Genomic DNA, 27,036 nt, shown 5'->3' with positions numbered 1-27,036 from the left:
TCCAGAGTCTATAGAATGTTGGAAAATGACTGTCAATGCATCCGCTATTTCCAAGGCTACCTCCTTAAGTACTCTGGGATGCAGTCCTTCAGGCCCTGGTGATTTATCGGCCTTCAATCCCATCAATTTCCTCAACACAATTTCCCGACTAATAAGGATTTCCCTCAGTTCCTCCTTCTTACTAGACACTCTGACCCCTTTTACATCCGGAAGGTTGTTTGTGTCCTCCTTAGTGAATACCGAACCAAAGTACTTGTTCAATTGGTCCGCCATTTCTTTGTTCCCCGTTATGACGTCCCATGATTCTGACTGCAGAGCACCTACGTTTGTCTTTACTAATCTTTTTCTCTTTGCATATCTATAGAAACTTTTGTAGTCCATCTTAATGTTCCCTGCAAGCTTCTTCTCGTACTCCATTTTCCCTGCCCTAATCAAACCGTTTGTCCTCCTCTGCTGAGTTCTAAATTTCTCCCAGTCCCCGGGTTCACTGCTATTTCTGGCCAATTTCTATGCCACTTCCTTGGCTTTAATACTATCCCTGATTTCCCTTGATAGCCACGGTTGAGCTATCATCCCTTTTTTATTTTTACGCCAGACAGGGATGTACAATTGTTGTAGTTCATCCATGCGGTCTCTAAATGTCTGCCACCCACAGTCAACCCCTTAAGTATCATTCGCCAATCTATCCTAGTCAATTCACGCCTCATACCTTCAAAGTTACCCTTCTTTAAGTTCTGGACCATGGTCCCTGAATTAACTCTTTCATTCTCCATCCTAATGTAGAATTCCACCATATTATGGTCACTCTTTCCCAAAGGGTCTCGCACAACGAGATTGCTAATTAATCCTCTCTCATTACACAACACCCAGTCTAAGATGGCCTCCCCACTAGTTGGTTCCTCGACATATTGGTCTAGAAAACCATCCCTTATGCACTCCAGGAAATCCTGCTTCCAGTTTGGTTAGCCCAATCTATATGCATATTAAAGTCACCCATGATAACTACTGCACCTTTATTGCATGCACCCCTAATTTCCTGTTTGATGCCCTCCCCAACATCACTGTTTGGAGGTCTGTACACAACTCCCACTAATGTTTTTTGCCCTTTGGTGTTCTGCAGCTCTACCCATATAGATTCCACATCATCCAAGCTAATGTCCTTCCTAACGATTGCATTAATCTCCTCTTTAACCAGCAATGCTACCCCACCTCCTTTTCCTTTTATTCTATCCTTCCTGAATGTTGAATACCCATGGATGTTAAGTTCCCAGCCCTGATCATCCTGGGGCCACGTCTCTGTAATCCCAATCACATCATATCTGTTAATATCTATTTGCACAGTTATGGCACCATTATGGCCTCAGATGACAGGATGCGAGGAGTTTGACAAGACTTTTGGTTCTAAACCAGGGCCTTGCCGGTCAAGGGGCAGATAAGGCAGGAATCTGACACCAAGCTCATGGTCTACAGGACTGTAGTGACACCCGTCCTCCTGTATGGCTCAGAGATGTGGACCATATACAGTAGACACCTCAAGTCGCTGGAGAAATACCACCAACGCTGTCTCCGCAAGATCCTGCAAATCCCCTGGGAGGATAGACTACCAACATCAGTGTTCTCAATCAGGCCAACATCACCAGCATCGAAGCACTGACCACACTCGACCAGCTCCGTTGGGCAGGCTACATTGTCCACATGCCTGACACAAGACTCCCAAAGTCGATGCTCTACTCGGAACTCCTACACGGCGGCAGGTGGGCAGAGGAAACTTTTCAAAGACACCCTCAAAGCCTCCTTGAAAAAGTGCAGCATTTGCACCAACACCTGGGAGTCCCTGGCCAAAGACCGCCCTAAGTGGAGGAAGAGCATCCGGGAGGGCGCTGAGCACCTTGTATCTCGTCGCCGAGAGCATGCAGAAATCAAGCGCAGACAGCGGAAGGAACGTGCGGCAAACCAGACTCCCCAACCACCCTTTCCTTCAACCACTGTCTGCCCCACCTCTGACAGAGACTGTAATTCCCGTATTGGACTGTTCAGTCACCTGAGAACTCACTTTTAGAGTGAAAGCAAGTCTTCCTCGATTTCGAGGGACTGCCTATGATGAGGGCAGAAAGCAGAAGGATTCACATCCTGACTCCCAAATAAAGACTGAGATTACAACAGCAATTATACAGTGCATTTAACACAGAAAAAACTTCCAAGGTGCTTCTCAGGAGTGTAATTAGACAACAATTGACACCAAGCCAAAGAAGAAGACATTGGGACAAGGGATCAAATGGTTGGTCAAAGAGATAGGTTTTAAGAAGTGTCGTAAAGTAGAAAAGAGAGGCGGAGAGACAACGAGGTTTAGGGAGGGAATTCCAGAGCTTAGGACCTAGGCAGCTGAAGGCACAGCCACCAATGGTGGGGTGTAGTAAGTAAGGGAGGTGCAAGAGACCAAAATTGAGGAACTTAGAGTTCACGGGGGGTTGTGGGGCTGGAGGAGTTTACAGATATAGGGAGAGGTGAGTCCATGGAGGGATTTGAACACAAGGATGAGAATTTTTAATTATAGGCATTACTGGACCGGGAATCAATGTTGGTCAGCGAGCATAGGGGTGATGGGCGAATGGGACTTAGAATACGGGCTGCGGAAGAAAAAATGAGAGACGTTGTTCCACTGAGGTCCCTCTTCTTTAAACACACAGTTGGTCTGTTGGGTTGTGCTACTGCTCCCAGTTATGTTGCTGAACATTTTGAGGACAGGACACTGCAATCACACTCCTACTTCTGCCTTACACTCAGAGACGCAGTGCATCCAAGTGAGATCGCCTCCAATTAAAGACATTCTACAAATGTAGCAAAATGTCTCTGTATTTCATTATGAAACTGGGTGAATTCCCATGGCTTTTGAAGACATGCTGTTCAGCTGAAAGAGAAACCATATTTGTTTTTATTAGGTCATGGGATGTGGGCATCGCTGGCATTTATTGCCCATCCCTAATTGACCTCGAGAAGGTGGCGGTGAGCCGCCTTCTTGAACCGCTGCAGTCCGTGTGGTGAAGGTACTCCCACAGTGCTGTTAGGAAGGGAGATCCAGGATTCCGACCCAGTGACAATGAAGGAACGGCCGATATAGTTCCCAGTCAGGATGGTGCGTGACTTGGTGTGACCTGCTGCCTTTGTCCTTCTGGGTGGTAGAGGGTGCGGGTTTGGGAGGTGCTGTCGAAGGTACAACAGATGCACTCAGAGACAGTGACAAAAGGGTTAAATATTGTTCTTGATTGGTATTTGGAAGACGAGAGCCAGTCGGGATTTTTGTGTGCCTGTGTGACATGCATGCCTCAGGACTTTTACATATGTGGCAAGGGCACTTTTCTCAAGGAAATTTCAACCAAGGAACTCGAGGCACCCCTACGCTAATCAATGTCATGGTAACTGAGGGAATGTATTGGGGTCCAAGATTTACATTTGTAATGTATGCACCTGTGAGTATGCTCCCAGGCTGCGTGCAATTTCTGCGGTCTGGAGGAGTCCCGTGTTCCACGTTTTTATTGAATGTGCGAGGTTGCAGCCCCTCTTCCAATACTTGAAGGGACTGCTCCTCAAATTCTGGTTGCACTTCAGTCTCACACTCCTGATCTTTGCGCACCCTTTGTGCAGAGGGGAACGGGCAGGTTGGAAGGCACCTGGACTTGGCCAAGGTGGCCATTAACCGGTCCAGGCAGCGGGCGGTCGAGGGGGTCGTTCAGCCCGACTACCTGCCTCTCTTCCGCGGTTACGTTCGTATCCCTAGAGATGGAGTGTGCTGTCCACCGGTACGCTCGCGGCCTTCCGTGAGAGGTGGGCACCAGAGGGACTGGAGTGCATTATCACCCTCGGCAACCAAATTTTAATTTGATTTGTTGACTGTCAAAAGTTTAATTTGTTTAATTTGTCGGTTTTAGAAACAGAGAAAATAGGTGCAGAGTAGGCCATTCGGCTCTTTGAGCCTGCATCACCATTCAATAAGATCATGGCTGACCATTCACCTCAGTACCCCTTTCCTGCTTTCTCTCCATATCCCTTGATCCCTTTAGCCATAAGGGCCATATCTAACTCCCTCTTGAATATATCTAACGAACTGGCATCAACAACTCTCTGTGGTAGAGAATTCCACAGGCTCACAACTCTCTGAGTGAAAAAGTTTCTCCTCATCTCGGTCCTAAATGGCTTACCCCTTATCCTTCGACTGTGACCCCTGGTTCTGGACTTCCCCAACATTGGGAACATTCTTCCTGCATCTACCCTGTCCAGTCCAGTCAGAATTTTATATGTTTCTATGAGATCTCTTCTCATTCTTCTAAACTCCAGTGAATACAGGCCCAGTCGATCCAGTCTCTCCTCATATGTCAGTCCTTCCATCCCGGGAATCAGTCTGGTGAACCTTCTCTGCACTCCCTCAATAGCAAGAACGTCCTTCCTCAGATTAGGAGACTGAAACTGAACACAATATTCCAGGTGAGGCCTCACCAAGGCCCTGTACGACTGCAGTAAGACCTCCCTGCTCCTCCACTCAAATCCTCTAGCTATGAAGGCCAACATGCCATTTGTCTTCTTCACCGCCCGCTGTGCCTGCATGCCAACTTTCAATGACTGATGTACCATGACACCCAGATCTCGTTGCACCTCCCCTTTTCCTAATCTGCCACCATTCAGATAATATTCTGCCTTCATGTTTTTGCCACCAAGTGGATAACCTCACATTTATCCACATTATCTGCCATGCATTTGCCCACTCACCTAACCTGTTCAAGTCATCCTGCAGTCTCTTAGCATCCTTCTCACAGCCCACACCGCCATCCAGCTTAGTGTCATCTGCAAACTTGGAGATATTACTCTCAATTCCTTCATCTAAATCATTGATGAAGATTGAAAAGAGCTGGGGTCCCAGCACTGAGCCCCACAGCACCCCACTAGCCACTGCCTGCCATTCTGAAAAGGACCCGGTTATCCTGACTCTCTGCTTCCTGTCTGCCAATGAGTTCTCTATCCACATCAACACATTACCCCCAATACCATGTGCTTTAATTTTGCACACTAATCTCTTGTGTGGGACCTTGTCAAAAGCCTTTTGAAAGTCCAAATACACCACATCCACTGGTTCTCCCTTGTCCACTCTATCAGTTACATCCTCAAAAAATTCTAGGAGAGTTGTCAAGCATGATTTACATTTCATAAATCCATGCTGACTTGGACCGATCCTGTCACTGCTTTCCAAATGCGCTGCTGTTTCATTTTTAATAATTGATTCCAACATTTTCCCCAGTACCGATGTCAGCCTGACCAGTTTACAATTCCCCATTTTCTCTCTCCCTCCTTTTTTAAAAAGTGGTGTTACATTAGCAACCCTCCAGTCCAATGGAACTGATCCAGAGTCGATAGACTGTTGTAAAATGATCACCAATGCATCCACTATTTCTCGGGCCACTTCCTTAAGTACTCTGGGATGCAGACAATCAGGTCCTGGGGATTTATCAGCCTTCAATCCCATCAATTTCCCTAACACAATTTCCTGACTAATAAGGATTTTCTTCCGTTCTTCCTTCTCGCTAGACCCTCAGTCCCCTAGAATTTCCGGAAAGTTATTCGCGTCTTCCTTCGTGAACACAGAACCAAAGAATTTGTTCAATTGGTCTGCCATTTCTTTGTTCCCCATTATAAATTCACCTGATTCTGACTGCAAGGGACCTACGTTTGTCTTCACTAATCTCTTTCTCTTCACATATCTATAGAAGCTTCTGCAGTCAGTTTTTATGTTCCCAGCAAGCTTCCTCTCATATTCTATTTTCCCCCTCCTAATTAAACACTTTGTCCTCCTCTGCTGGATTCTAACTTTCTCCCAGTCCTCAGGTTTGCTGCTTTTTCTGGCCAATTTATATTCCTCTTCCCTTGGATTTAACACTATCCCTAATTTCCCTTGTTAGCCACGGTTGAGCCACCTTCCCTGTTTTATTTTACTCCACACAGGGATGTACAATTGTCGAATTTCATCCATGTGATATTTTAGTGCCCCTTTAATAAGGGGGCACTTGAATTATAGTTTTACCCAAATAGTTGTAGAGCTGTTGCATTGTGAGTGGCTTAGCCAGTCACGAGATGTTCACAAGACTCAATAAAATCCCAGTCAGTTGGGGAAAACGTCATCCACGATGAGGTATGCAGTTGTGAGCCGAGTGGATGAACTGGTAACGTGTAGTGTGATTGTTAAACCTTTGTTAATAAACCAGCTCGTTTTTAATCAAAGAACTTCTTAAGCAAAGAACCCATGAAGCAGATACATTACAGCATTCATCATCTGAACCATGGTGTCCCTTCGACAGTAATGCCACTTTCATACAGACCAGGATGTTAGTGTTCTGCATGAGCACAGTCAGGTACTGAACCTATCATCGGAACAGGAGGAGGCCCTTGAAAATGTTCTGCCATTCAATTAAGTCAGGGCTGATCTGTACCTCAACTCCATTTACCCGCCTTTGCTCCATAACCCTTGATACCTAACCAAAAAAAATCTTGTCAGTCAGAAATGTCAATTGACCCCAACCTTTTGAGGACCCTTTACGTGACGAAGTGCTTCCTGATTTCACTCCTAAATGGCCTTGTTCTAACTGTAATATTCTGCTCTCTTGCTCTGGATTCACCCACCAGAGGAATAGTTTCTCTGTATTTACCCTGACGACTCCTTTGAATCATTTTAGATACTTCAGTCGGATCAGCCCTCAGCAGTCTAAACTTATCAAGGCCATTTCTCCATCAGACCATGTGCATGGAATCTGTCCTGTCCATTTAAAGTTCTGAGGGAAGATTGTGCATAAATATTCCTGAGGCTATCAAACAATATTTATCCATTTTTCGCATGTTCATCTTTTAATCCTGGCCTGCTGACACGATGCTCTCCAACTCCGACCCAGCCCTGGGCTCGTACTAACCATCTTGTCCAAGTTCAGTCTCGACTGATGAATATGGGGCTGAACTCCCAGCCCATTCCAACCAGATCTTCGCCCACTAGAAGGCCCTGAGTTTAGTTCCACTCCCTGCCGCCATGCTGCCATGGTTACGCCATGTGCGCAAACGGAGTTTTCGCTGGACTTCCGACGAAGTTACGGAGGTGCAGCGGCGGAGGGAGGTCCGGACCTCCGTCTCTTCATGAGGATTTCCCGGTGTTTTGCCGATGTTTTGCGGCGGAGATCACCTCTCACAGAAGGTAGGTACGGCAGGGAATTTACGGCCAGAGCGAACTCCTGGACTAGTTTCGAAGTGCTAGATGGGTCGGAGAGGAATTTCCTAGATTTTTATTTTCTCCCAAAATGGGCTGGGGTTTGTTAACTTTTTTTTTTGCTCGGTGTTCACACGGTTTTGGGTGGAGTGGCGTGTCTATGTTGTGATGCACAATTGTATCAGAAAGGCTTGGTGGACCCAGATGTGGCTCAGTGGGCAGCACCCTTGCCTTTGTTTCTCTGAAGGTTGTGGGTTCAAGTCCCACTCCAGGAATTTGAGCAAAAAAATCTAGGCTGACACTCCAGTGCAGTGCTGAGGGAACGCTGCACTATCGGAGCACACTGTCCTTTGAATGAGACATTAAACTGAGGCCCTGGCTACCCTCTCATGTCGATGTAAAAGATCCCATGGCACTATTTTTCGAAGAGCATGGGAGTTACCCCCAGTGTCCTGGCTAATATTTACCCCTCAATTAACATAATAAAAACAGATTATCTGGTCATTATCACATTGCTGTTTGTGGGGGATTTGCTGTGCGCAAGTTGGCTGCCGCGTTGTCTACATTACAACAAGTGACTACACTTCAAAAGTACTTCATTGGCTATAAAGCGCTTTGAGACGTCCAGTGATCGTGAAAGGCGCTATATAAACGCAAATCTTTCGTTCTTTATGGTCTTTACCTGTCCGTCATTGTTCGTATGTTCGTACGTTTTTAGGATCCAGATCGGGACCATTTTTCCATGAATATCTAAAGCTCCGATGATAATGAAACCAGTGTATTCACTGAAGAAGGGGAAGAGCAGGGTGGGGGGGACTGAAATTGTGGGGCGGAGGGAGGTGGGAATAGGGGTTCAATTCACCTGCAAAGGTGCTTGGCGAGCAGGTAATGTAACGAGTGGTGTAGTATGACACCCAGAGTTCGTCTTCCCCTTTAAGATGTCTGATTCAATGCATTGTTATCGTTTCCATGGTGCCACCTAGCTTCACCTACAGTGGATAGTTTACACAACAGGATCAAGGGTGTCCCAGCTGTTACTGCTACTGTTGCTAAGCAACATGAGAATCATGGTTCAAGGAGACAAAAGAGTTGCAGCTTCAGAATTTATAAAGTGTCAGCCTTTTCTCAGCAGACGGGCATTTTTTTTTTAACCAAGTGCAGCCACAAGAACCTTGGAGAGAGGGCGAATCAATCACACAGCATGCAGACAAAACTTCACTTTGCAATTCCTCCGTCATTAGCAGATCTAGACGGCGCAGGAATTTGGTTTATCGGGAGCTGTAATTCTGCTGGTTTTAGGGAGGATAGATTGTCAGGCCCCGAAAGAGGTGAAACACTGGCGCAAAGGAGAGGGGAGCCCAATTAGTTGGCTATCACGGGCCGCGACGATATTGGATACAAAGATAAACGGCAAGTGCAGCTCAGGCCTCCCTAATTATCGGCTGCGATCACACTTCAGGACGGCTGGTGCCCGTTCTTCCGCAGCAGATAATGGGAATTGATGCTAACTGTTTAATATTTATGAAACATACCCTTGTCCTGACCCAGACATCACGATGTAAGTCAGATTACTGTTTAAGCACTGCATGTAGGTACAAATTATGCAAACAAATTAGGGAGAGGCGAGGGGGAGATCATTGAGTTCTGAAAATGTGCTGACAGTGCATAAGCAGCCTTAAAGGAACATATTTAGGAATAGGTTTTAATTTTTGGGAGGTGGTTGGGTAACTTGCCCTCCTCTTTAACTTCATCTCCTTTTACTTGTCGCATCTGTCTCCTCCTGACACCCCTGCAGCTGATAGGGTTGGACATACCTTGACCTTAGCTTGCAGTCACTAGAACCCACCATGCTATCCACCAGGGATTATCAGAGATCACCAAGGGAAGGTTCATCCCTCTGACGTTCCCGCCCGTGTTGCTGAACTTTGAATAAGCCTTGCATTTATATCGGGATGCGTTTATTTGTACAAATAAAATGGCCGCCGTGTCTCTGATTGGCTCTCCATTATCACATGACCCATTGCTGATTGGTCCCCTTGGAGCATAAGCCACACCCTGAAATTTCTCTGGAATGTATAACTGAAACTGCCCAGCCCAAGTTCTGACTGACTTTGCAAGTTGTAATTTGATCCATTCTGACTTCAGAAGCCAGAGAGGATAGATCTCGAACAACCTGGCAAAAGCCACCAAGTTCCAGCTGAAGTCCCTTACTCCGTACTCCCGCTTCCCCTCTCTCTACCTCCACCCCCTGTCTCTTTCTCCCCACCCCCCCAATTTCTCTCTCCTTCCCGTCTCTCCACGCCCCCCCCATTTCTCTCTCCCCCGTGTCTCTCCCTCCCCCCCCGTGTGTCGTCCCCCCTCTCTCTCCCCCTCCCCGTGTCTCTCTCCGCCCCCCGTATCTTTCCCTCCCTGCCGTGTATCTCTCCCCCCTCACGTATCTCTCTTCCGCCACCTTATCTCTCTCCCCCCCGGTGTCTCTCACTCCCACCCTGTGTGTCTCCCTCCCCTCCCTCTCTCCCCCCCCCATGTCTCCCTCCCCCCCATATCTCTCTCTCTCTCTAACCCCCCATGACTCCACTCCCCCCACCGTATCTCTCTCTCTCTCTAACCCCGCCATGTCTCTCTCCCCCCCGTATCTCTCTCTCTCCCCATCACTGTGTCTCTCTCCCCCCCCATATCTCTCTCTCTCCCCACCCCATGTCTCTCACTCCCACCCTGTGTGTCTCCCTCCCCTCCCTCTCTCCCCCCCAGTCTCTCTCCACCCCCGTATCTCTCTCTCTCTCCCCCTGCCTCCCCCGAGACTCCCTCCACCCCAAACCTCTCTCTCTCTCCCACCTCCGTGTCTCTCTCCACCCCCATATCTCTCTCTCTCTATCCCCCCATGTCGCTCTCCACCCCCGTATCTCGCTCTCTCTCTCCCCCCGCCCCCCCTGTATCTCTCTCTCAACCCCCTGCCCCCATGGCTCTCTCCACCCGGTATCTCTCTCTCCCGCCCCATGTCTCTCTCCACCCCCGCATCTCTCTCTCTCTTCCGTCCCCCGTGTCTCTCTCCACCCCGTATCTCTCTCTCTCCCGCCCCATGTCTCTCTCCAACCCCGTATCTCTCTCTCTCTCCCTCCCCCGTGTCTCTCTCCACCCCGTATCTCTCTCTTCCCCACCGTGTCTCTCTCCCCCCATCCCTCTCTCCCCACCTCTCTCTCTCTCCAACTCCATAGCTCTCTCTCTCCCTCCCCCTGTGTCTCTCTCCCTCCACCCCTCTCTCCCCGCCTCTCTCTCTCCCTCCACCCCTCACTCCCCGGCTCTCTCTCCACCCCGTATCTCTCTCTCTCCAGTCCCCCCATGTCTTTCTCTCCCACGCCCCTCTCTCCTCACCTCTCTCTCTCTCTACCCCCCGTATAGAAACATAGAAACATAGATAATAGGTGCAGGAATAGGCCATTCGGCCCTTCAAACCTGCACCACCATTCAAAAAGATCATGGCTGATCATTCCCTCAGTACCCCTTTCCTGCTTTCTCTCCATACCCCTTGATCCCTTTAGCCATAAGGGCCATAACTAACTCCCTCTTGAATATATCCAATGAACTGGCATCAACAACTCTCTGCGGCAGGGAATTCCACAGGTTAACAACTCTCTGATTGAAGAAGTTTCTCCTCATCTCAGTCCTAAATGGCATACCCCTTATCCTAAGACTATGTCCATTGGTTCTGGACTTCCCCAACATCGGGAACATTCTTCCCGCATCTAACTTGCCCAGTCCCGTCAGAATCTTATATGTTTCTATGCGATCCCCTCTCATCCTTTTAAACTCCAGTGAATAAAGATCCAGTTGATCCAGTCTCTCCTCATATGTCAGTCCAGCCATCCCGAGAATCAATCTGGTGAACCTTCGCTGCTCTCCCTCAACAGCAAGAACGTCCTTCCTCAGATTAGGAGACCAAAACTGAACACAATATTCCAGGTGAGGCCTCACCAAAGCCCTGTACAACTGAAATAAGACCTCCCTGCTCCTATACTTAAATCTCCCAGCTATGAAGGCCAACATACCATTTGCCTTCTTCACCGCCTGCTGTACCTGCATGCCAACTTTCAATGACTGATGAACCATGACACTCAGGTCTCATTGCACCTCCCCTTCTCCTAATCTGCCGCCATTCAGATAACATTCTGCCTTCGTGCTTTTGCCCTCAAAGTGGATAACCTTACATTTATCAACATTATACTGCATCTGCCATGCATTTGCCCACTCACCTAACCTGTCCAAGTCACCCTGCAGCCTCTTAGCGTCCTCCTCACAGCTCACACCGCCACCAGTTTAGTGTCACCTGCAAACTTAGAGATACTACACTCAATTCCTTCATCTAAATCATTGATGTATATTGTAAAGAGCTGGGGTCCCAGCACTGAGCCCCACAGCACTTCACTAATCACTGTCTGCCATTCTGAAAAGGACCCGTTTATCCCGACTCTCTGCTTCCTGTCTGTGAACCAGTTCCCTATCCACATCAGTACGTTACCCCCAATATCATGTGCTTTGATTTTGCACACCAATCTTTGTGTGGGACCTTGTCAAAAGCCTTTTGAAAGTCCAAATACACCACATCCACTGGTTCTCCCTTGTCCACTCTGCTAGTTACATCCTCAAAAAATTCCAGAAGATTGGTCAAGCATGATTTCCCTTTCATAAATCCATGCTGACTTGGACTGATCCTGTCACTGCTTTCCAAATGCACTGCTATTTCATCCTTAATAATTGATTCCAACATTTTCCCCACAACTGATGTCAGGCTAACTGGTCTATAATTACCCGTTTTCTCTCTTCCTCCCTTTTTAAAAAGTGGTATTACATTAGCTACCCTCCAGTCAATAGGAACCGATCCAGAGTCGATAGACTGTTGGAAAATGATCACCAATGCATCCACTATTTCTAGGGCCGCTTCCTTAAGTACTCTGGGATGCAGACTATCAGGCCCCAGGGATTTATCGGCCTTCAGTCCCATCATTTTCCCTAACACAATTTCCCGCCTAATAAGGATATCCTTCAGTTCCTCCTTCTCACTAGACCCTTGGTCCCCTAGTACTTCCGGAATGTTATTTGTGTCTTTCTTCGTGAAGACAGAACCAAAGTATTTGTTCAATTGGTCTGCCATTTCTTTGTTCCCCATTATAAATTCACCTGAATCTGACAGCAAGGGACCTACATTTGTCTTCACTAATCTTTTTCTCTTCACATATTTATAGAAGCTTTTGCAGTCAGTTTTTATGTTCCAGGCAAGCTTCCTCTTGTACTCTATTTTCCCCCTCCTAATTAAACACTTTGTCCTCCTCTGCTGAATTCTAAATTTCTCCCAGTCCTCAGGTTTGCTGCTTTTTCTGGCCAATTTATATGACTCTTCCTTGGATTTAACACTATCCTTAATTTCTCTTGTTAGCCATGGTTGAGCCACCTTCCCCATTTTATTTTCCAGACAGGGATGTACAATTGTTGACGTTCATTCATGTAATCTTTAAATGTTTGCCTTTGCCTTTCCACTGTCAACCCTTTAAGTATCATTTGCCGTCAATTCTAGCCAATTCACGCCTCATACCATCGAAGTTACCTTTCCTTAAGTTCAGGACCCTAGTTTCTTAATTAACTGTGTCACTCTCCACCTTAATAAATAATTCTACCATATATGGTCACTCTTCCCCAAGGGGCCTCACACAGCAAGATTGCTAATTAGTCCTTTCTCATTACACATCACCCAGTCTAGGATGGCCAGCTCTCTAGTTGGTTCCTCGACATATTGGCCTGGAAAACCATCCCTAATACACTGTAGGAAATCCTCCTCCACCGCATTGCTGCAGTTTGGTTAGCCCAATCAATATGTAGATTAAAGTCACCCATGATAACTGCTGTACCTTTATTGCATGCATCCCTTATTTCTTGTTTGATGCTGTCCCCAACCTCACTAGTACTGTTTGGTGGTCTGTACACAACTCCCACAAGCGTTTTCTGCCCTTTGGTATTCCGCAGATCCACCCATACCGATTCCACATCATCCAAGCCAATGTCCTTTCTTACTATTGCATTAATTTCCTCTTTAACCAGCAATGCCACCCTGCCTCCTTTTCCTTTCTGTCTATCCTTCCTAAATGTTGAATACCCCTGGATGTTGAGTTCCCAGCCTTGGTCACCCTAGAGCCATGTCTCCGTGATGCCAATTACATCATACCCGTTAACTGCTGTCTGCACAGTTAATTTGTTTACCTTATTCCGAATACTCCTCGCATTGAGGCACAGAGCCTTCAGGCTTGTCTTTCTAACACACTTTGTCCCTTTAGAATTGTGCTGTAATGTGGCCCTTTTTGCTTTTTGCCTTGGTATCTCTGCCCTCCACTTTTACTTTTCTTCTTTCTATCTTTTGTTTCTGCCCCCATTCTACTTCCCTCTGTCTCCCTGCATAGGTTCCCATCCCCCTGCCATATTAGTTTAACTCCTCCCCAACAGCACTAGCAAACACTCCCCCTACGACATTGGTTCCGGCCCTGCCCCGGTGCAGACCGTCCGGTTTGTACTGGTCCCACCTCCCCCAGAACCGGTTCCAATGCCCCAGGAATTTGAATCCCTCCCTTCTGTACCACTCCTCAAGCCATGTATTCATCTGAGCTATCATGTGATTCCTACTCTGACTAGCACGTGGCACTGGTAGCAATCCTGAGATTACTACTTTTGAGGTCCTACTTTTTAATTTAGCTCCTAACTCCCTTAACTCATCTTGTAGGACCTCATCCCGTTTTTTACCTATATCGTTGGTACCTATATGCACCACGACAACTGGCTGTTCACCCTCCTTTTTCAAAATATCTCTCTCTCTCTCCACCCCCCATATCTCTCTCTCTCTCCACCCCCCCATCTCTCTCTCTCCCCCCCCGCCCTTCTCTCTCTCTCCACCCCCCCATGTCTCTCTCCCCCCACCCGTCTCTCCCCACCTCACTCTCTCTCTCCACCCCTATATCTCTCTCTCTCTCCACCCCCATATCTCTCTCTTTCCCCCCCCGCCCTTCTCTCTCTGCCTCTCTCTCTCCACCCCCCCATGACTCTCTCCCCCCACCCATCTCTCCCCACCTCACTCTCTCTCTCCACCCCCATATCTCTCTCTCTCCATCCCCATATCTCTCTCTCTCTCCACCCCCATATCTCTCTCTCTCTCCACCCCCATATCGCTCTCTCTCCACCCCCATATCTCTCTCTCTCTCCACCCCCATATCTCTCTCTCTCTCCACCCCCATATCTCTCTCTCTCTCCACCCCCATATCTCTCTCTCTCCCCCCACCCGTCTCTCCCCACCTCTCTCTCTCTCCACCCCACATATCTCTCTCTCCACCCTCCACCCCCCGTGTTGCTCTCCCCTCGGCCACTCCCTCCCTGCCATCCCTCTCTCTCCCCGGCTGGTCAGAGGCTCAGCGCCTGGCTCGGACAACGTGGTTAATTGTAGGGCCCCACTTCCGGTTCCAGTTTCGGGCGGGAGGCGTCGGTGGCGGGGAAGGAACAGATAAGTGTTAGCACAAATAGTCACTCCGTTTATATAGCACCTTTCATGACCACTAGATGTCCCAAAGGTCTTTACGACCAATATAATCAGCCATGATCTTATGTAAGTACTTTTTGAAATGCAGCCACTGTTTGCTGGCAGTTGATTTGTGCACAGCAAGCTCCCACAATGTGATAATGAGCAGATAATCTGTACTTTTTTAGTGATGTTGAATGAGGGATAAATTTCGGCCAGGACACCGGGGATAACTCCCCTGCTTCGAAATACTGCTGCAGGATCTTTTCCATCCATCTGAGAGGGGAGAAGGGACCTCGGTTTAACGTCTCATCCGAAAGACGGCACCTCTGAGAGTGCAGCACTCCCTCAGCACTGCACTGGAACGTTATATTTGTGCTCACGTCCCTGGAGTGGGACTACGAACCCACAACCTTGTGACTCAGAGGCGAGAGCGCTACCCAAGCTGACACTGTGTTCAATGTGGAAAGCGAGGAAAGTGGAACTCAAATCTGTATTTCAGTTCAACCTGAGCTGATGAGCTTCTTCAAACGGGAGCTGGATATACATTTTACTGGGAATGCCTTTGGGGACAGGTAAAGGCTGAGATAATCGGACACTCTATTGGGCGTGTTGTAAAACAGGAGAGAATTCTGTCTGTGAAGGACTGCCAGGTTATATTGTGAAGACTTGGGCGGAATGGATGAATATGCTGGCTTCTTGCTGAACAGTAGTTGGGATTCAGGGGGTTTGGGGTAGGGATTGTCCTTGATAGGGTTGCTTACACCTGGTGTTAAGGAAGGAATAGGCTGGACAAGTTCTGCACATGGTGAATTCTCATTAACAATCCTCATTCTGTGACACTGAGCATACGTTCTTAGCAAATCATTTTGGTATCGCATAATTACTGAGTTTATGCATTCTAATTTGCATTTGCATGAATATTCATGTGTTGAACATTAATTTATTCAGCTGATTTTTCAGGTCACTGAGATGCATAAGCTATACATTTATTTTCATTACCTGTATTTATTTATATTTGTCCAAATCCTCTCCTGAATGTCCCAACTCTTGCTGACTATTCCAAAACACTCCTGGCTGTCTCCCACAATCATATTGATTAGACAAAGCAAATTGGCCAGGGTAGCCTTGAGGAAGAGTTCATAGTGTATCCAGGATAGTTTCCTTGAACAGTACGTTGCGGAACCAACCAGGGAGCAGGCTATCTTAGATCTAGTCCTGTGCAATGAAACAGGATTAATAAATGATCTCATAGCAAAAGATCCTCGAGGAATGGGTGACCATAATATGGTTGAATTTCAAATTCATTTGGAGGGTGAGAAAGTTGGTTCTCAAACTAGAGTCCTAAACTTAAATAAAGGAGACTACAAAGGTATGAGGGAAAAGTTGGCTAAAGTGGACTGGGAAAATAGACTAAAGAATGGGATGGTTGATGAGCAGTGGCAGACATTTCAGGAGATATTTCATAACTCGCAACAAAAATATATCCCAATGAGAAGGAAAGACTGTAAGTGAAGGGATAACCATCCATGGCTAACTAAGGAAATAAGGGATGGTATCAAATTGAAAACAAGGGCATACAATGTGGCCAAAACTAATGGAAGGTCAGAGGATTGGGACATTTTTCAAAGCCTGCAGAGAACGAATAAAAAAATGATTAAGAGAGGGAAGATAGATTATGAAAGTAAATTAGCACGAAATATAAAAACAGATAGTAAGAGTTTCAACAGGTACATAAAAAAGGAAAAGATTGGCTAAAGTAAATGTTGGTCCCCTGGAGGATGAGACTGGGGAATTAATAATGAAGAACAGGGAAATGGCAGAGACGTTGAACAAATATTTTGTATCAGTCTTCATTTTCATGGTAGAAAACACTAAAAACATCCCAATAGTGGATAATCAAGGGGCTATAGGGAGGAAGGAACTTAACACAATCAGTATCACTAATGAAGTATTACTCGGTAAAATAATGGGACAAAAGGTGGCCAAGTCCCCTGGACCTGATGCCTTACATCCTCGAGTCTTAAGAGAAGTGGCTGCATTGGTTGTAATCTACCAAAATTCCCGGGATTCTGGGGAGATCCCAGTAGATTGGAAAACCACAAATGTAACGCCCTATTTAAAAAAGGAGGCAGACAAAAAGCAGGAAGCTATAGATCAGTTCTCCTAGTATCTGTCGTTGGGAAAATGCTGGAGTCCATTATTAAGGAAGCAGTAGCGGGATATTTGGAAAAGCGTGATTCAATCAAGCAGAGTCAGCATGGTTTTATGAAAGGGAAATCATGTTTGATAAATTTGCTGGAGTTCTTTGAGGATGTAACGAGCAGGGTGGATAAGGGGGAACCATTGGATGTGGTGTATTTGGATTTGCAGAAGGCATTCAATAAGGTGCCACATAAAAGGTTACTGCACAAGATAAAAATTCATGGGGTTGGGGGTAATATATTAGCATGGATAGAGGACTGGTTAACTAACAGAAAACAGAGAGTCGGGATAAATGGGTCATTTTCCAGTTGGCAAACAGTGACTAGTGGGGTGCCGCAGGGATCGGTGCTGGGTCATCAACTATTTACAATCTACTTTAATGACTTGGATGAAGGGACCGAGTGTAATGTAGTCAAGTTTGCTGATGATACAAAGATGGGTGAGAAAGCAAATTGTGAGGAGGACACACAAACTCTGCAAAGGAATATAGACAGGCTAAGTGAGTGGGGAAAAATTTGGAAGATGGAGTATAATGTGGGAAAATGTGAGGTTATCCACTTTGGCAGAAAAAATAGAAAAGCAAATAATAATTTAAATGGAGAAAAATTGCAAAGTACTGCCGTACAGAGGGACCTGGGGGTCCTTGTGCATGAAACACAAAAAGTAAGTATGCAGGTACAGCAAGTAATCACGAAGGCAAATGGAATGTTGGCCTTTATTGCAAGGGGGATAGAGTATAAAAGCAGAGAAGTCCTGCTACAACTGTACAGGGTATTGATGAGGCCACACCTGGAGTACTGTGTACAGTTTTGGTCTCCGTATTTAAGGAAGGATATACTTGCATTGGAGGCTGTTCAGTGAAGGTTCACTCGGTTGATTCTGGAGATGAGGGGGTTGACTTATGAAGATAGGTTGAGTAGGTTGGAATTCAGAAGAATGAGAGGTAATCTTCTTGAAACTTATAAGATAATGAGGGGGCTCGACAAGGTGAATGAGAGGATATTTCCACTCATAGAAGAAATTAAAACTGGGGGACATAGTTTCAGAATAAGGGGCCGCCCAACTGAGATGAGGAGAAATTTCTTCTCTCAGAGGGTTGTAAATCTATGGAATTCTCTGCCCCAGAGAGCTATGGAGGCTGGGTCATTGAATATATTTAAGGCGGAGATAGACAGATTTTTGCGCGATAAGGGAGTAAAGGGTTACGGGGAGTGGGCAGGGAAGTGGAGCTGAGTCGATGATCAGATCAGCCATGATCTTATTGAATGGTGGAGCAGGCTCGAGGGACCAAATGGCCTACTCCTGCTCCTATTTCTTATGTTCTTATTCTACCCTACGTAAACTAGAGGTGATCCAAAACTCGGCTGCCTGTGACCTAATTCGCACCAAGTCCCGCTCACCCATCAGCCTTGTGTTCGCTGACCAAGATTGGCTCCCGGTTAAGCAATGCATCAATTTCAAAATTCTCATCCTTGTTTTCAAATCCGTCACCTCTCCCCTGCCCCCCCTCCTCCGAGATATCTGTACTCCTCTAATTTTGCCCTCTTGAGCATCCCTGATTATAATCCATCAGCCATTAGTGGCCGTGCCTTCTGTTGCCTGGGCCCCAAGCTCGGGAATTCCCTGCCTAACCCTCTCCACTTCTCTATCTCTCTTTCCTCCTTCAAGATGCTCCTTAAAACCTACCTCTTTGACCAAGCTTTTGGTCACCTGCCGTAATTTCTCCTTATATGGCTCAGTGTCAAATTTTTTGTCTCATAACACTCCTGTGAAGTGCCTTGGAACGTTTCACTATGTTAAAGGCGCTATATGAATACAAGTTGTTCTTGTTGCGACGCATGGCTCCACCTCCTCTCTGGCACCTCATCTAAGTGGTAATTCTCAATGTATGACAAGCGGTTTAAGGGTGTGGGGGGAAGCGGGGTGGTAGGGGGTGGTGTTGGTAAGGCCAGGTGTCAGTCAGGTTGCACCCAGGCCTGGGGCAGTTAGAGGAGGAGAACCCTGTGAGATCTCCCCCCAGGACACTAAGGTCACTTGCCTTACTGCAGGGATGAGCTACCTGAGGCCAGGTGACACCCATGGAGCCAGAACATTGCCGTAAACCATTCGTGCTCAACAACAACAACAACAACATCAACACTAACTTGTATTTATGTAGCATCTTTAACGTAGTAAAGCATCCCAAGTCGATTCACAGCAGTGTTATAAGACAAAACAGATAAATTTGACACTGAGCCATATAAGAAGAAATCAGCACAGGTAACCAAAAGCTTGGTCATAGAGGTAGGTTTTAAGGAGTGGCTTAAAGGAGGATAGACAGGTAGGGAGGCGGAGAGGTTTAGGGAGGGAGTTCCAGAGCTTAGGGCCCAGGCAACTGAAGGCACGGCCACCAATGGTTGAGCAGTTATTTGAGGGGCAAAATTTGAGGAGCACAGACATCTCGGGGGTTGTGAGGCTGAAAAAGGTTACAGAGATAGGGAGGGGCAAGGCCATGGACTCAGGAGAATAGCTTGATTGCTACGATGGTACAACCCTCCTGTTGCATGGAAAGCTTTCAAAAAATCATAATTATGTGAAGGATGCTTCACAAGTGCTGAGATGCCGAGACAAGAAGTGATAGAGACTCTTGAGTTTTATCAATAAATGATCTTTTATATTTTTGAAATGTTTTTTTTTCCAGTTGACCAAGCAGTGCAACCACATTCAATATGTTTCAGCATGACTTCTTTCATCAGACACATGGACAAAAGTAAGCGGCCACATCGTGTTTTCTTTGTATGCAGGAGGTAATTCTCGAACCTTATCTTTCCAGTAATGCGTTTCACGATAAGTAGGTCCTTTCCATTCATGGTTTGCTACTTGCTAACACAGTGATTGCATCTAGCCTTAGATCACTTAAGGCCGGAATTTGCTGTTAAATGAAATATCTATCCATATGTCTTGTATCCAGCGATGCTTCTGCATGAGTCGATCTGCTCACCCACTCCCTCACCTCCAGCTTTGATGCCCCCCCGGTAAAATTGTTATTCTCTTTCATCCTGCTCGTTTCCCTCCTGCTACGGCTCACTGAAGTCCAAGGGACGTAGACTTGAACGTACCTGGTGCACAAGTGGTTTAGCCGTCCATCACCGGGCGTGATGGGCCTTACCAAGTTACTATCGGTCCTCACTCGCCTCCGTCAAAACCACTCGCGACTTCAGGATTATCCTGGAGAGCAAAGATAACTCCCAGGCTTCTTTGCTGCACTAAATACTGTCTCCTTGAACACCTCGTACCTGCCCCTCCGTTCCAACAAATGTGGAGGGAACATCTGGTTTCTTTTCCATAGAATCATAGAATGGTTACAGCATTCGGCCCGTCGAACCCGTGCCAACTCTCGGCTAGTCCCTCCCCCTCCCGCCCAATCCCTGTAGTCCTGCAATGTTTTTCCTTCAGATACTTATCCAACTCCCCTTTTGAAAGATAAAATTGAGTCTGCCTCCATCTTCCTTTCAGGCAGTGCATTCCAGATCCTAACCACTCGCTGTTGTTTTCTTACATTGCCTTTGGTTCTTTTGCCAATCACCTTCAATCCGTGTCCTCTGGTTCTCGACCCTTTCCCCCAGTGGGAACAGTTTCTCTCTATCTACGCTGTCCAGATCCCTTATGATTTTGAACACCTCCATCAAATCTCCTCTCAATCTTCTCTGCTCGAAGGAGAACAACCCCCAGCTTCTCCGGTTTATCCACGTAACCGAAGTCCCTCATCCCTGGAATCATTCTCGTAAATCTTTTCTGCGCCCTCTCCAAGGCCTTCACATCCTTCCTAAAGTGCGGTGCCCAGAATTGGACACAGTACTCCAGTTGGGGCCGAACCCAGTGTTTTATACAGGTTCATCGTGATTTCCACGCTTTTTTATTCTATGGGGCCAGAATTGCCCCATTTTTAAGGGCAAGCGACTTTTCACCGTGGAGGTGGGGGCTTTTCCCAGGCGGCTCCCAGTGCACAGCGACCCCTCAGCGTTGCGCACTGCGCGCCAACGCCTTTCCGCCTGGCGAGGGAAATTGCCCCGCGGCCCGCCAGGCTGGCACAGGCCGGCACCAACGCCAGGCTTGCGGATCGCGAAGCTGACCAACATCAGCTCGCGGGGTGGAAGTTGAAGGGGGGGGGGGCCACCATCGACTCGCGTCGCCACCTTTAACGTTCCGCCGACTCTCGGGTCGGCTTTAGGTCCCCCCCCCCTCCCCCCCCTAGCATAGTCGGGGCTGGCATCGTGCAGCCCGGCACTCCATTTTTGGAGCCGGGTAGCAGCCCTGGCACCACGCTTCCCTGGTGAACAACTCGTCCCGTCAGCACCGCTGGAACTGCCCCTACAGGGAGTGAAGCTCGCGAGATTGCACTCCACTTCATTTAAGGGGCGGTCAATCCAACTCAGCACCGGGCACAGGAGGTCCCGGTTGCAGCAGGTTACTGCCCCCAATCGGGGCGCCCCCTATTGACGAAGCCCAGGATCCCGTAAGCCTTGAACCACTTTCTCCACCTGCCCTGCCACCTTCAACAATTTGTGCGCATGTGCCCCCTTTCACTGAGGTGGAGATTATCTGTACAGCTGCCCCCTGTCACCTCCCTCTGCCCCTTGCCCGCCAAGCCACACGCCTCCTCAGAATCCCCAACCTCACCCCAACGCTCTATGATTCGATGCATGGCCTGTTCCCATTCCATACTTGCTCATGTAGAGGAGCATGAGTAAAACGTAGCTCTATTTTGACACACTCCTTAGCTGTGTACAAAGTGCTTGATAAACCATATGGCTAGCTGAACAGTAAATCATGTTAAACTGGAGTGAGAGCACAGAAATGCAATTGGGTTAGATCTTGATCATGAGCATGGATTAGTCACTGCAAGTAATATAGTCTCAATCAATACTTAGCGATTTTACAGAATTTCCAGTCGCCACCCCCCACAGCCACCCTGTTCTGAACTCGAAGTGGGTAATTTTCACTATGCCGGGTAACTAACATAGTAAAATGGCCCAAGGCTCTTCCTGGGAGCGTTATAAAACACAATTTGATACCGAGGCACAGAAGCAGATACTGGGGCAGAAAAGCAGCAGCTCTTAAAGGAGGAGATAGAGGTCGAGAGGTGTTTTTCAATTCTATCCCTCTACTTGAAAAGGAAAAATGTAACATAAGAATAGAAGAAATAGGAGCAGGAGTAGGCCATTTGGCCCCTCGAGCCTGCTCCGCCATTTAATACGATCATGGCTGATCTGATCATGGACTCAGCTCCACTTCCCTGCCAGCTCCCCATAACCCTTTACTCCCTTATCGTCAAAAATCTGTCTATCTCCGCCTTAAATATATTCAATGACCCAGAGAATTCCACAGATTCACGACACTCTGAGAGAAAAAATTCCTTCTCATTTCCGTTTTAAATGGGCGACACCTTATTCTGAAACTGTGCCCCCCCTAGTTCTAGATTCCCCCACGAGGGGAAATATCTTCTCTGCATCTACCCTGTCAAGCCCCCTCAGAATCTTGAGTTCCTGTGATCTCAGATCTCCACCAGTGTTGCTCTGGGACCCTCTGGTGGGAGGTCCCTGGGTTTGACCCTCCCCTCCCATATTTCTCCCCCTTTCCTTGCGGAGGAACGGCAAACCCTGCTCGCTGCCTCACAGGACGCCGTCGCTGGGACAGGGTGACTCATGATGTGGGCATGAATCCAGCTCCTCACCACTTCGTAGCGCAACACAATGGGGCTCAGATGTACTACACAACCAGGTCTCCTCTTTAGCAGATGAGACAGCCCTATAATATATCATAGTTAGCATCTGTGGCAGATGCAGTACATTTTGTTTTCAGTGGGGATGGTACAAGACAACCTAGGCCGAACTAATAGAGATAAATCAAAGATGGCAGTGACGACCAGAGTGGAAGCACGTTGGATTAAGAGACCTGTATATGGAACATAAATTACACACAATAAATTAGCGCATTGAATGGAGTGCAGGGCATTTGACTAAACATGCATTAGTGCTTAATTTCAATGGAGAAATGCCAGCTGATTATATGCTCGCGTGACAATTGTTCCGATGAGGATAGTTCAGTAGGGTTTATTAGGGTTAGTGGAGACGTGCTGTAAAGGGGATTAAGCTGTTTACCCGCAAAATGTCTTGTCCATGTTAATATTCATTCAATAATGTCTTCAGTAATGGAGGGTAAATGAGGTACTGGGGTCATTAGCGGAGAGGTGGAGTACAGATACAATACAGGTTGTGTTGTCGCTATATAAGGTGCCAGTCAGATTCCAACTGAGTGCAGTTCGTGTCAGCCATGGCTCAGTGGGTAGCACACTCGCCTCTGAGTCAGATGGTTTGTGGGTTCAAGTCCCTCTGCAGGGATTTGAGCACAAAAATCTAGGCTGGCAATTCCGGTGCAGCGCTGAGGGAGCGCTGCACTGTCGGAGGTGCTGTTTTTCGGATGAGACATTAAACCGAGGCCCTGTCTTTGGATGTAAATACATCTGAGAATCAGGTTAAATAAAGAAAGTTCAGAGAAGAAGTGAAAAAGAAAATAAGAGGGGGAAAGAGAGGGTAATGGAATAGAATGGTAGCTAACATTAAAAAGTAATCCAAAAGTCTTCTATATGCATATGAATATTAAATGGGAAGTAAGAGGAGGGGTGGGGTCGATTAGGGACCACAAAGGAGACCTACGCATGGAGGCAGAGGGCATGGCTGAGGTACTAAATGAATACTTTGCATCTGTCTTCACTAAGGAAGATGATGCTGCTATAGACACTGTAAAGGAGGAGATAGAGAAGATACTGGATGGGATAAGAATTGATAAATACAAGGTACTAGAAGGACTGGCTGTACTTAAATTAGATAAGTTACCAGGACCGGATGGGATGCATCCGGGGACACTGAGGGAAGTGAAGGAAGAAATATTGGAGGTACTGGCCATAATCTTCATATCCTCTGTAGAAATGGGGATGGTGCCAGAAGACTGGAGAATTGCAAATGTCACAGCATTGTTCAAAAAAGGGTGCAAGGATAAACCCAGTAACTACAGGCCAGTCAGTTTAACCTCGGTAGTGGGGATGGTTTTAGAAACAATAATCTGGGACAAAATTAACAGTGACTTGGACAAGTGTGGATTAATTAAAGAAAGCCAGAACGGATTTGTTAAAGGCAAATCGTGTTTAACCAACTTGATCAAGTTTTTTGATGAGGTAACAGAGGGTTGATGAGGGTAATGCAGTTGATGTGGTGTGCATGGATTTCCAAAAGGCGTTCGATAAAGTGCCACATGAGAGGCTTGTCAGCAGAGTTGAATCCCATGGAATAAAAGGGACAGTGGCAGCATGGATACAAAATTGGCTCAGTGACAGGAAACAGAGAGTAATGGTGAACAGTTGTTTTTCAGACAGGGTCAGTACTAGGACCACTGCTTTTCTTGATATATATTAATGACTTGGGTGTGGGTGTACAGGGCACAATTTTAAAATTTGCAGATGACAAAACTTGGAAGTATAGTGAACAGTGAGGAGGATAGTGATAAACTTCAAGAGGACATAGACAGGCTGGTGGAATGAGCAGACAAGTGGCAGATGAAATTTAATGCAGAAAAGTGTGAAAATCTGTTGGTCACTATCTGGTACAATCCTAAAGGGGGTGCATGAACAGATGAGACCTGGGGGTATGTGTGCAGAAATCTTTGAAGGTGGCAGGGCAGGTTGAGAAAGTGGTTAAAAAAGCTTACAGGATCCTGGGCTTCATGAATGGAGGCATAGAGTGCAAAAGCGTGGAAGTGATGATGAACCTGCATAACACATTGGAGTATTGTGTCCAATACTGGGCACCACACTTTAGGAAGGATGTGAAGGCCTTGGAGAGGGTGCAGAAAAGATTTACAAGACTGGTTCCAGGGATGAGGGACTTCAGTTACGTGGTTAGACTGGAGAAGCTGGGGTCATTCTCCTTAGAGCAGAGAAGGTTGAGAGGAGGTTTGATCGAGGTATTCAAAATCATGAGGGGTCTGGACAGAGTAGATAGAGAGAAACTGTTCCCATTGGCAGAAGGGTCGAGAACCAGAGGACACAGATTTAAGGTGATTGGCAAAAGACCCAAAAGCAACATGAGGAAAAACGTTTTTACGCAGCGAGTGGTTAGGATCTGGAATGCACTGCTGGAAAGGGTGATGGAGACAGATTCAATCACTGCTTTCAAAAGAGAATTGGATAAATATCTGAAGGAAAAGAATTAGCGGGGCTACGGGGAAAGGACGGGGGAGTGGAACTGGCTGAAGTGCTCTTGCAGAGAGCCGGCATGGGCTCGTCGGGCTGAAGGGCCTTCTTCTGTGCTGTAACCATTCTATGATTCTAAGTCAATTAATAATTGGGAATTCCTGCACACACCTTCCCGTGAGAAGGAACTAACAGGTAGAGAATTATTCAAGCAAGCAAGGAGTGCAATAGTGAAAAGGGAAGGGAATAATGACGGGTGATTTTAATGACCTTAAATTGAAGTGGAATGGACCTTCCTCAAAGAGGGAGATTAATTTGTAGAACTGATTGAAGAAAGTTTTTACAGAGTATGTTAATGGAAAGGAGCAGGAAGGATATGCTCTGGATTTTGGTATTTAGTAGCAAACTTGCAAATTTAAAAATTGGACTTTCCACATTGTAAAGGAAAACAAAGCGGGAGGTATAACAGACGGCCAAATGTTCCCAAAGTGAGAATGACCCCGAACGTTTCGAAAAAATGGGAGAATTTCTGAAAGTAATGTCAGAAAGCGTCACGTTTCAGGACTGGGTTACACGATCGTATAATTGTCGTTAAAAACCCCTTCTGGTTTGCTAATGTCCTTTCGGGAAGGAAATCTGCTGTCCTTACCCGGTCTGGCCTATATGTGACTCCAGACCCACAGCAATGTGCTTGACTCTTATCAGCCCTCTGAGATGGCCTAGCAAGCCACTCAGCTAAAGGGCAATTAGGAATGGGCAATGAATGGTGGCCTTGCCAGCGATGCTCACATCCCGTGAATGAATTTTTTTTTTAAATAGGCTTTGGACAGTCGTAGAAACATAGAAAAGAGGTGCAGGAATAGGCCATTCGGCCCTTCGAGCCTGCACCGCCATTCAATGAGTTCATGGCTGATCATGCAACTTCAGTACCCCATTCCTGCTTTCTCGCCATACCACTTGATCCCCCTAGTAGTAAGGACTACATCTAACTCCTTTTTGAATATATTTAGTGAATTGGCCTCAACAACTTTCTGTGGTAGAGAATTCCACAGGTTCACCACTCTCTGGGTGAAGAAGTTTCTCCTCATCTCGGTCCTAAATGGCTTACCCCTTATCCTTAGACTGTGACCCCTGGTTCTGGACTTCCCCAACATCGGGAACATTCTTCCTGCATCTAACCTGTCGGGGCACACTTCTAATCATCATATTCTCAGACCATCTATGGTAGGAGCCAGCACCACCATATTCCAGAGAAATATCTGAGGCGGGACCCCAAACGGTACTGGAGTGGTTGAAACTATATGGGGAAGAGAATATTGAGAAAATAAATGGGACTGGACAAGGGAAGAGATGCAAAGGGATTTGCTGATACATTCATAGCAGGGGAAATGTTAAAGGACTCGTGGCGCCCTTCAATGATGAATAAGTGAGACACTGGCAAGAAGTATTTTTCATCATAGAATCGTAAAATTGTAGAATTGTAAAGTCATGGACTATTAGGACGTTGTAGAACAGACTGAGACCATTTAGCCCATCAAGTCCGTAATGATACTTTTCTCCATATCACAGGCTTGATGAGCTGAATGCCCTCCTTCGGTGCTGCAACCATTCTATGGCCCCAAGTTTCGTCCCGCGGTGAAAACGGCGCACCTCCGAGCTGGGCGCCTGTTTTTCGCGCCGAAAACTGCGCCTAAAAAAAATGTCCGATATTCTCGAGCTCCTTGGAGCTCGATGTCTGCTTGGTGCGGCGCGCTCTTCGCAGCAGGGGGCGGAGCCTAACACTCGCGCCGATTTTCTAAGTAGCAGGGGGCGGGTACAATT

The sequence above is a fragment of the Pristiophorus japonicus genome, chromosome 9 (assembly GCF_044704955.1).
Source record: "Pristiophorus japonicus isolate sPriJap1 chromosome 9, sPriJap1.hap1, whole genome shotgun sequence".
NCBI lineage: Eukaryota > Metazoa > Chordata > Chondrichthyes > Pristiophoridae > Pristiophorus > Pristiophorus japonicus.
The sequence above is the reverse complement of the archived record's forward strand: the minus strand, read 5'-3'. Positions refer to the sequence as shown.